The following is a 12,757-nucleotide window of genomic DNA, read 5'->3' as shown; positions in this document are numbered from 1 at the left end:
ATTTTACAAAATAAATATATGATATCCTGAGGAGAAGCGGTGGATGGAGGGAAATGAGAATACTTCTTCCTCCTATTTTTACATTGCTTTAAACTCCCTGTATGGAGTAACCAACTTGACATGCTACCTAGAAAAGCTTTAATATCCACCTACACATAATGGTACTTTCCAAATCTTATCATAGAATCATAGAATAATAGATTTTAATGTCAGAAGGGACCATTATGATCATCTAGTCTGAGCTCCTGCACCACGCAGGCCACAGAATCTCACCCACCCACTCCTGTAACAAATCCCTAACCTATGTCTGAGCTAATGAAGTCCTCAAATCATGGTTTAAAGACTTCAAGGTGCAGAGAATCCTCCAGCAAGTAACCCGTGCCCCACGCTGCAGAGGAAGGCAAAAACTGCCCAGGGCCTCTGCCAATCTGCCCTGGAGGAAAATTCCTTCCCGACCTCAAATATGGTGATCAGCTAAACTCTGAGCATGTGGGAAAGACTCACCAGCCAGATACTCAGGAAGGAATTCTCTGTACTAACTCAGATCCCACCCCATGTAGCATCCCATCACAGGCCATTGGGCATATTTACTGTTAGTAGTGAAAGATCAGTTAATTGCCAAAATTAGCTATCCCATCATACCATCCCCTCCATAAACTTATCAAGCTTAGTCTTGAAGCCAGATATGGCTTTTGCCTTCACTTCTCCCTTTGGAAGGCTGTTCTAGAACTTCACTCCTCTGATGGTTAGAAACCTTCGTCTAATTTCAAGTCTAAATTTCCTAATGGCTAGTTTATATCCATTTATTCTTGTGTCCACATTGGTACTGAGCTTAAATAATTCTTCTCCCTCCCTGGTATTTATCCCTCTGATATATTTATAGAGAGCAATCATATCTCCCCTCAGCTTAAGCTAAACAAGCCAAGCTCTTTGAGTCTCCTTTCATAAGACAGGTTTTCCATTCCTTGGATCATCCTAGTAGCCTGTCTCTGTACCTGTTCCAGTTTGAATTCATCCTTCTTAAACATTGGAGACCAGAACTGCACACAATATTCCAGATGAGGTCTCACCAGTGCCTTGTATAATAGAACTAACACCTCCTTTTCTCTACTGGAAATACCTCGCCTGGTGCATCCCAATACCGAATTAGCTTTTTTCACGGCCATATCACATTGGCGGCTCATACTCATCCTGTGATCAACCAATACTCCGAGATCCTTCTCCTCCTCTGTTACTTCCAAGTGATGCGTCCCCAGCTTATAACAAAAATTCTTGTTATTAACCGCTAAATGCATGACCTTACACTTTTCACTATTAAATTTCATCCTATTACTATTACTCCAGTTTACAAGGTCATCCAGATTTTCCTGTATGATATTCCAGTCCTTCTCTGTTTTAGCAATACCTCCCAGCTTTGTGTCAGCTGCAAACTTTATTAACACATTCCCACTTTTTGTGCCAAGGTCAGTAATAAAAAGATTAAATAAGATTGGTCCCCAAACCGATCCTTGAGGAACTCCATTAGTAACCTCCTGTCACCCAGACAGTTCACCTTTCAGTGTGACCCATTGTAGTCTCTCCTTTAACCAGTTCCTTATCCACATTTCAATTTTCATATTGATCCCCATCTTTTCCAATTTAGCTAATAATTCCCCATGTGGAATCGTATCAAATGCCTTACTGAAATCAAGGTAAATTAGATCCACTGCATTTCCTTTGTCTAAAAAATCTGTTACCTCCTCAAAGGAGATAATGTTGGTTTGACATGATCTACCTTTTGTAAAACCATATTGTATTTTGTCCCAATTACTATTGACCTCAATGTCCTTAACTACTTTCTCCTTCAATTTTTTTTCCAAGACCTTGCATACTACAGATGTCAAACTAACAGGCCTGTAGTTACTTTTTTTCCCCTTTCTTAAAAATAGGAACTATGTTAGCAATTCTCCAGCCATACTACAACCCATGAGTTTACAGATTCATTAAAAATTCTTGCTAATGGGCTTGCAAGTTCATGTGTCAGTTCCTTTAATATTCTTGGATGAAGATTATCTGGGCCCCGCGATTTAGTCCCATTAAGCTGTTTGAGTTTGGCTTCTACCTCGGATATGGTAATATCTACCTCCATATCCTCATTCCCATTTGTCATCCTACCATTATCCCTAAGCTCCTCATTACCTGAGTCTTTAATGAGGCTAAAGTATTTGTTTAGATATTGGGCCATGGCTAAGCTATCCTTAACCTTCACTCCATCCTCAGTGTTTAGCAGTCCCACTTCTTCTTTCCTTGTTTTCTTCTTATTTATATGGCTATAGAACCTTTTACTATTGGTTTTAATTCCCTTTGCAAAGTCCAACTCTACATGGCTTTTGGCCTTTCTCACTTTATTCCTACATGTTCTGACCTCAATCAAGTAGCTTTCCTTGCTGATCCCTCCCATCTTCCACTCCTTGTAGGCTTTCTGCTTTTTCTTAATCACCTCTCTGAGATGCTTGCTCATCCAGCTTGGTCTACAGCTCCTGCCTGTGATTTTTTTCCCCCTTTCTTGGGATACAGGCTTCTGATAGTTTCTGCAACATTGACTTGAAGTAATTCCAGGCCTCCTCCGCCTTTAGATCCACAAGTTCTTCAGTCCAATCCACTTCCCTAACTTAATTTTTTAAAGTTATCCCTTTTTAAATCAAAAACCCTAGTCACAGATCTATTTTTGTTTATCCTTCCATTTAGTTTGAACTGAATTAGCTCATGATTGCTCGAACCAAGGTTGTCCCCTACAACCATTTTTTCTATGAGGTCCTCACTACCCACCAAAACCAAATAGAAAATGGCATCCTCTCTTGTTGGTTCAGAAACTACTTGGTGAAGGAATCCATCAACTATCGCATCCAGGAAAATCTGAGCCCTATTATTACTATTAGCACTTGTCCTCCAGTGTATATCTGGGAAGTTAAAGTCTCCCATGATCACACAATTCCCATGAGTATTTACTTCGTTAAAAACATTAGAGGTCTCTATCTATATCCAAATTGGATCGCAGTGGTCTATACACACCCCAAGCACTATCCCAGGGGAGGCTCTGGTAGCTTTCTTCTGCAATGTGATTTTTGCCCAGACAGACTCTGTCTTATCCATTCCATCACTTCTCATTTCTTACAGTTTACCTCATCATTGATATACAATCCTACTCCACCACCTTTGCCTTTATTTCTGTCTTTCCTAAACAGCATATACCCTTCAATACGTGTACTCCAGTCATGACTACTAGTCCACCATGTTTCTGTTATCCCTATAATATCTGGTTTCACTTCCTGCACCAGTAGCTCTAGTTCCTCCATTTTGTTACCTAGGCTCCTCGCATTAGTGTACAAACATCTTAATTTTTGCTGTTTGGCTTCGCTCACATAATTACCCAATTAGGCACAGATGTTTTACTGTCAGTATCACCTATTAGACTGGTATTTACACTACCCTTCCACCTTATGTCCGTTCTCCTACCCATAGCTGTATCCTTTCTTACTTCATTTTCTTCCCTCTCAGTGTTAAAACCCCATGGAGATTACCTGACGTCTCCCAACCATCTCCCCCAAATTCCTAGTGTAAAGCTCTCTTAATCAGTTGTGCCAGCCTCCATCCTAGAAGTTATCCTTCTCTCACACTTATAAACTAAGGCATTTATATAATACCAGATCTAAGAGTTTGGAAAAGAGAATATTAAAAAACCCTGTGTTCAGTCTTAAAAAGTAAAAACATTGGCACTATCTGCAGTTGTTGCATATATTGAAGCAAATAATTTAGATTTTTTTTAAAATAAGAAGACATAAGAAGATAAGTGCTTGCTTCTAAGCAATCTGGTCTTTTTGGCTAATATTAAAGATTCTGCTGCCATAACATATTGCTCTTAATTAAAAAGTGCTCATTAAATAGAATTAAATAATTTCTTACCAGTTACTAAAATTATTCTCTAAAAATACATAATGGAATAGACCTAATAGGAATATTATAAAGTCTATTAATTGTTTAGAATAGAGGCTGATTCTAAAATATGTTTTTCTAGTACATGAAGGCCTCTAAAATGTCAAAAGCAATGGCCAGGATTAATGTCAGTTGACGGACATGTGGAGTGGTACATGCAAAGCTGGGATTTAGAAAAGCCCTTGTATCCATGAGTTCTGGAACAACATACTCCTTATTTACCACTGATATCTACTTCATTTATTTATTCAAGTCACCTACTCCAGGACAGGCCCAACAAAGAAAGTAACAGAATGCCACTAGCTGTCACCTTCAGCCCCCAACTTAAACCTCTCCAACATCAAGGATCTACAACCTATCCTGAAGGACAATCCCTCACTCTCACATATCTTGGGAAGACAGGCTAATTCTCACTTACAGACAGCCCCCCAACCTGAAGCAAATACTCACCAGCAACCACACACAACACAACAAAAACACTAACCCAGGAACCTATCCTTGCAACAAAGACCGTTGCCAACTCTGTCCACATATCTATTCAAGGGACACCATTACAGGACCTAATCACATCAGCCACACCATAAGAGGCTCGTTCACTTGCACATCTACCAGTGTGATATATGCCATCATGTGCCAACAATGCCCCTCTGCCATGTACATTGGCCAAACCGGACAATCTCTATGTAAAAGAATAAATGGACAGAAATCAGACATCAAGAATTATAACATTCAAAAACCAGTCGGAGAACACTTCAACCTCCCTGGTGACTCAATTTCAGACCTAAAAGATGCAATTCTCCAACAAAAAACAGTCAAAAAACTGTCAAAAACAGACTCCAAAGAGAAACTGCTGAATTGGATTTAATTTGCAAACTGGACACCATTAAATTGGGCTTGAATAAAGACTGGGAGTGGATGGGTCATTACACAAAGTAAAAACTATTTCCCCCCCTACTGTTCACACCTTCTTGTCAACTGTTTGAAATGGGCCATCCCGATTATCATTACAAAAGGTTTTTTTCTCCTGCTGATAATAGCCCACCTTAATTAGTTGGTCTCATTACAGTTGGTTACAATTAATTGGTCTCGTTACAGTTGGTATTGCAACATCCATTTTTTCATGTTCTCTGTGTATATGTATCTTCCTACTGTATTTTCCACTGCATGCATCTAATGAAGTGGGTTTTAAATTTGTTAGTCTCTAAGGTGCCACAAGTACTCCTCGTCATTTATTTACAGTTGCTCTATAGGGACTGGATTCTACAGGTAGGGAAGGAGATTGGGTGGTAACAGTGTTTCTTCCTCAAACCCATAGAGATTTTGAATATATGTTAACTCACTGACTTAGGGGGATTCTTCCTCTGTAGATCAGCCAGCAAGCTAACCTTGGGGCAGGAGTGGTTGAGAAGCTATGAAAAGGCTTAGACCTCTCTGGGGATCTGGGGGTTTGGGGGTTGCAGCTCTTCTCCTTTCCATGGTGAGCAAACGCCAACACCTTGCCTTCTTGGAATGATCAGAAGGAAGCTGAGGCAAGTCAGTAATTTTATTCCCCCTATAATTATTATTATTATAATATTCCAGTAGTGCCACATCAGGGTTGGGCCTCAATTATGCTTTGTGCTGTACAATCACATACAAAGCCATGGTCCCTGCCCCAAAGAAAACAAGTGAAACTAAATATAGCTAGCTAGCTAGCTAGATATATATTTAAAATATTTTAAATTTATAAATAGTTAAATGGTCATCTATTTCCATATACCCCTCAATCTAGTCATCAATAATTGGTTGATTTCTTATAGGAAGAGATAGATCTTGATTTGGGATTAAATGAGGGGAGAGTAGCAGCTTTACAGATGATCCATGAGGGTTAGCATGAGAAATTGGTGGACAAGATTTACATTGTGTTATTCCCTTGGGCATAACCCTTATAGGGGAAGATTTGGTCCCATATCCACACCATATGTCTCTTATGCTTCTATGTAAGACTGATGTTAGATTAGATTAAATCGTTCCTTTATCAGACAAAATCTCCCATCTTTATAAAAATAGTTGTGTATACTTGGATTGCATATTGAAGATACATTATTAAAAATTACTAATAAACATGTTCAAGATTGTTAGCAGTACCTTTTGTTGGAAAAAAATCCTAGAGCAAAACTCCAAGAAAACAGTAGTTTAAACACTAATATGTGCTAGGAAGCAATTGTAGCATCCATATAAAATATATTGCTTCCCTCTCTCACATGGCTAAAAAAATGAAGCAATTGAAAAAATAGAAAGTCTTTATTCTGTCCTATAACCATAGGCACCAACTACATGGGTGCCCAGGGCTAGAGCATCCACACACACCAAAAAAAGTGGGTGCTCAGCACCCACCGGCGGGCCCCAGCGATCAGCTCCTCCCTCTTTCTCCCAGCGCCTCCCACCCGCCGCTGATAAGCTGTTCAGTGACGAGAAGGAGGCACTGGGGGGAGGGGAGGAGAGGGGGCAGGAAGAGGCAGAATGAGGACGGGGCACGCTCAGGGGGAGGGTGGAATGGGTGGGAAGAGGCGAGGTGGGTGTGGCAGGTAGGGGAAAGGGGTAGGGTGGATGGGGTGGGGGCAAGGCCTGGGGCTGAGCAGGGATCGAGCACCCCGGGAAATGAGAAAGTCCATGCCTGTGCCTTCTAACAATATTATAATTCAGTTGTATAAAGGAGGGTGGGAGGAAAGTGATAGTAAGGTTGATAGTGATTTAACAAATACAGGGCCTGATCCAGTGCCCATTAAAACTAATGGAAAGAGAGATCCACTTACTTTTATGAACTTTTGATTAGGCCCACACTGCACTGCTTATTCCTACATAGCTAAGGCCTATCCAGCTACTCCTAGAAATACTTCCCAGGTTTATTTAATATAGAAGAGTGAAGTGGTACATATGTAAGATAATAGCAAAATTCGGAAATGATAGTGTTTTGGTAGTCTAGGAAAATAGAAAATCTGATTGAAAACCTTTTAGTAAAGAGATTTTTTCTTCCTCTGTATCAGAGGGTTAGCCCTGTTAGTCTGTATCCACAAAAACAACAAGGCATCCAGTGGCACCTTAAAGACTAACAGATTTATTTGGGCATAAGCTTCCGTGGATAAAAAACCCCACTTCTTCAGATGCATGGCGTGAAAATTACAGATACAGGCATAAATATATATTGGCACATGAAGAGAAGGGAGTTACCTTACAAGTGGAGAACCAATGTTGAAGGTCAATTCAGTCAGGGTGGATGTGGTCCACACCCAATAATTGATGAGGAGGTGTCACTTTGGGTTCTACAATACATAAACAACCAGTAATAATGTGAGCAATAGTACTAATTGTTAGAAAACATGAAAGTATTAACTTTCTACTAAGAAATAGTATTTTATGCTAGTGATGTATTTCATGTCCCAATTATAATGTATACAGAAGACAATACAATATTGCAGCATGCTAAATAAAAGATTAAGATGAAGCCAAGACAAAGTTGAGATGCTTAATTTCCATGTGCAAGACATTCTGTGGGGTATTCAGTTGCAGTGGCATTATTTTATCCAACTTTTAGGCTATTGTTTTTTATCATCCTCTATGCCAAATGATTAACTTAGATGCCATAGATCAGTTGTTCAGTCGATTGTCATGTGTGCATATAAAAAAATTGTACATTCACCACCTCATATCTTCATTGTAAGGCATAGGCAGCAGGTGAACCTCCCCCCTTTCAGGGAGGCTAGCCTCCCAGCCCCACACTGTCTGCCTGAGGCCCTGCCCCCCACCCGACGGAGCCCCAAGCCCCTCCCACCCCAAAGTCTGAGCCCCAAACTCTCCTCCTAGACAGAGGAGCCCCGGCCTGCCTGCTCTAGCTGCACCTCTGGGCTAGACCGACCCCTGACCCACCAGCTGGGCTGAGTACTGGCCTAAGCACCAGGCCGCCAGCCAGTCCGAGCACCAGCCTGAGCACTGGGCTGCCGACCAGCCTGAGTGCCACCCCGGGCTGCTGGCCCAACCCCTGGGCTGGTCCAAGCTGCCCCGGGCTGCTGTATGGCCCAAGCCACCCCTACACACCCCAGCCCCGGCCACCAGCTCCACCCCACGGATGCCGGCTGGCCTGAGCACCAAGCTCCAGGCCTCCAGCTGGAGCTGAGCCCCCACTGGCTTCAGAGAAGAGGGGGAGTGAGTGCAGAGCCTCGGGCGGAGCGTGGGTGGGACTATGGTCTGGGTTAGGGGAAGGGTGGCCTCACCTGGCCTATGATACGTGCTGCTCATGCTGTAAGGGGCAAACACCTATATGCATGAACAACAGAACATCCTGCAGATAATCTAAAACTTGTAATTGCATGTATGAGAATATTTCCTGACAAATTAAAGAGGACCAATTGGTTTTTGCAGTAGAAATTCTAATAATTATGCATGCACAGGTATTAGACTACTCATAGATGGTGCACAGATGCTAGGATTCTTAGCAGGCATTTGCAGCTGCAAAGTTAGATGAAAATATATGCTCATGCAACTCTGGATATGGAAGCCAGTGAGGAAATCCTGGCCCCACTGAAGTCAATGGAAGAGCTCCCATTGACTTCACTGGAGGCTAGATTTCATCCCAGGTAGAGTCTGAACAGAAACAAATTCCCCTACTGTTCTGTCTCAGAGTATTACAGTGGAGTGGCTGTGTATTATTTTTCTCTAATTTGTTGAATTTTAATAAACTGGCAAAACAACTTCAGCTAATTACTCACCAAGCTAATTCATAAAAAAAGATAGGTTCTGTAAAACTTTATTGGCCTTTTTAAACTGAATTGTTTTCTGGTTGGCTGAATTTTTAATTTGTTCAGCTTCAAAAACACACTTGCATTGTGGCAGTGAGTAGCCATACCATGAAAGGTGAAGCTCTGTGAGGTATTCTGCCTTGGGAAGAATAGAAATAGCTGGAGTCCATTCCCTTTGTGTTCCAACCATCCCTTACCCCCCATGCTATAATTCTGCCTGGGCCCTACATGGGTCACACAAGGGAGTGAGAGAGTGGGAAGGCTCCATGTGCCTTGTGTCTCTATGCTGCACTTGAGCACGGTCCAAGCAAAATGTGACCCTTATTTTTTCCACCCAAACCTTCTTTCCTCCTTTCTTTCTCTTTTGACAACTTCACCATCCTACCTGACAATACAATTTTTATATTACATCACATCATCATGTCTCTCACTCATCCCTATTTTGACACATTAATCAATATATAAGATATAGTGAACATGCACTAGCCCAATTTCCAAAAGGCTATAGAGACTCAGAGGAAAATGGCCACACTTTTTCACTTGCAAAGCATGCTAGTTACTAGTGTATCTTCTGATAACAAAGCCCAAAGATTTGGGCCTGATTTTTCTGTGGACTGAGATTGTTTTTAGTGTATTCTTTACATGTGAATATTATAAGCTTCCCTACAGTTAGCTTCCCAGACATTTTTGGAATATAAATTTTCCTTTTAATTTTCAGTATGCAAATAACCAAACAAACCAATTATCAATTTATTGTTGGCTGTTTGTAATTAAGAAATCATTATGAAATTGTAAATATATTTATTGCATAAGATCTAAATACATTGTTTGGGACTAAAAAACTTAACACAAGAGACTGCTCATTAGCTAAGAGATAAATTCAAAGACAAAACAATGGTTCTTCACCACAAAATTCTGTTCATTGCAAAATTCTTCAGGAGTATGTTTGTGAATATTCTTTTTATCAGAAACATGCTTGCAGTAAAACCAGTTCTTATGCAGTGGCAACACCTCAAGACTAAAAGCTTAAATATAAAATTGTCAGTCCTCTTATGGCTTGAATGGAACATTAGTCCAGCAATATGGAAGACAAAACAATCCACAGAAAATCTTTTGTAATGAACCTCAAATTGTGTGAAACAGACCTCAGAAACTTTCTTCTGTTCTGTTTTCCCATTTTAGTCCACTGTCCTGCCTAAAAACAAAGAACAGTCCTCTTCATGTTACTGAGATTGTTATCCCCAGCACTGTAAATGTGGTCATGGTTTTAGGGCACTATAGAGTTTACCTGATGATCTTTCAAGGTAGTCATAGAGTCCCAGCAGTATCACCAAACTGTAGGAGAAAATGTAGGTAAATTGTCAGTAACTGAAATTGAGCCACCAGCGAAACAGGAAGGATGTAATATATACCACACAAGGGACCTATTGAAGGTAAACAACTATGCTCCAAAACGTCAAATTCTAAAGGTTATATAATATACACTAAAAAATCTTTAGGTCAAAGATGACTTCAGTCAGATTATTTAGCATGTTAAAAAAAAGACAAAACAAAACATTTCTAGACCCTTTCCAACAGAAATTCATCAAGCAAAACTCATTTTTATTTCACCCGAGAGCCTTTCAGTCTCAAAGTGCCAAACAATATATGAACAGCAGCCTCCTATAAAATTTATGGGACTCCATAGAGAAGAAATTAGCCTTTAAATAAAATTTAAAGGCCCACAGAGAACACTCATCTTGAACAGAAAAAGTAGCTTTTGTGCTATAATTGGGGATTGTAATGTTTTTTCATGCTAGATCTTATTAGTTCATATTTGCACAATAGTACACTGCATGTTTTAATCACTTTAGTATTTGTAAAATCTTACAATGATTATCTCCAAAATACATGAAGCTATTTGTATAGTGTTAATTAAGGTTCATGGTGTTTTGTTACTTATACATTAGGTTATTTATTTTAGGCTGATATACCACATCATTTTGCTTGAGCTTTGAGATTTAGCGTGCACTCTAAATCTATTAACAGTACCCAAGAGGTTTGCTTATCTTTTTTGTTTAGTGGGTCATATGACACCCAAAAATTTTATATTATGTAAAGCACTAGATAATATTACTTGCATTCACATCTCAGTTTCTCTAGGAACATACATATATATACATAGCAGTAATGTGGAAGATAAAGTATTATTTATAATATATATTTTTGTGATAATTTTGATAGGCTACATTCCTACAGAACTATGGTTTTCATTAACAGTGTTTTCATAATTTAGAATAGATGTTTCATAGGTTGTTGCAGTCCTGTTGAATGTTAAAGGCTTTAAGCCATTTAGTAATAATGAAAAAATATTCATTCCGGCTTTTATTTATACATTATTTTCAATATTCAGTCCTTTTACTGTGAGGCTGCTTTCTTTAACAGGCCCTTTCAGACCACCTCACTCACTGGTAACTAGCCTCATGGTAAAAGAGTTAGAGACATTAACAAGGGAGTGGAGCCTGATTTACCATTCCCCTGCACCCTGTATAATTAGTGAAAAGGGTGTGTAAAATGCTATCACATCAGAATGGTAGCAATGCTGGGCAACTGTTAATTCAGCCCTGAGTCTCCAATATTCTCTTCTCATCCTGTATCTCCCCACAGCAGCATATGGCAGTCATTTGAATGCACATCTTTGAGTATTCAAATCATATCTCACTTTTTGGCTAAAGGAGACAGATGGGTGACAGTACAGATCAAAGTTGTCAGGATTCTGACAAGGGTCAAAGTAGGGTCATACTTGAGGCTGAGAGTAGCAGAAGAGTTCATAATCAAGTTCCAGGTCAGGGTTGATACCAAGGATCAGAATCTGAGCCGAGTGGTGAGGTTCAACTCAAGCCAAGATCATAGCAAGGTGTTCAAGAGCAGAAATAGGAGGTAGAGAAGATCCACATTGTTGTCTGGACACTTCTTGTGCCACCCCTTAGGTTTATACATCATGAGGCGCCATCCATGAGGCTGATGCCTGTTGGACCTCTTGAGACAGGACTTCCTATGGTCTGTGTCCACAGCAAGTTATGGAGCGCAAGCTGGTCCATGGAGGGGTTTGTTCTCTGGCAAGTGTGCGGTCATATGACCTACTGAGTCATACAAAAGAAGGTAACTTATCTTTATACTAAGGGTTCGATCCTGTTCTTATTTAAGGCAATAGTAAAATGTGCATTGATTTGTACAGGAGTCTGAATCAGTCTCTGACTTTCTTTCCCTCTATATTTCCAGGGGACCCATCATATCATCTGAGTGCCATATGCAATTGATTCTGAATTTCTGTAATGCCGCTACTCTGGATTGCAAATATTTTTACAATCATTAATTAATAAATCCTCACACAACATGCATGTAATATGTAGAAGTACAGAGTGTAAATTATATTGCTGTCCTGAGAGGTTCACTTTGGATTAACACCCAAAAGTCTGGATGCTAATCAGAACTATAAACATGATCCAATGCCCACTGAAATCAATGGACCTGAAGCCAGACTTCCCAGTAAAAATACTGGTCTGAAAACTGGACAAAAACAGGCTCTCTCTGGATGCTGTCTAGAGCTAGAAAGTGGACAGATTCAATAAAAAGGGGTGGTGGTAGTGGTAAAATATATCAACTAACCATTTTCAAACCTTAACACACACACACACACACACACACACAAACACACACACACACACACACACACACACACCACTTCAACTCAAGTTTTGGTCAAAAGTTCAGGTCAGTACTTATTTTATCCAATGGATTTTCTCATTCTTAATATGGAGACATTAAAATATTAAAGCCTTGCTCAGCCTTAGTGTAATCAGGCAGTTATGTATAAGAAATACAAGAACTGATTTCAGGAGTTGAGTCTGAGTCTTACAGGGTTTTTTTTCATTTGAGGAAGACATTCAATATCGGACAATTAAAAATAGATAGGTAGTTAGAAAAAAGTATTCAAACCTAGAGTTGTAATGGCTCTCTAAACTATACCT

This window comes from Dermochelys coriacea, chromosome 1 (genome assembly GCF_009764565.3).
Source record: "Dermochelys coriacea isolate rDerCor1 chromosome 1, rDerCor1.pri.v4, whole genome shotgun sequence".
In the NCBI taxonomy this organism is placed as follows: Eukaryota; Metazoa; Chordata; order Testudines; family Dermochelyidae; genus Dermochelys; species Dermochelys coriacea.
The sequence above is the reverse complement of the archived record's forward strand: the minus strand, read 5'-3'. Positions refer to the sequence as shown.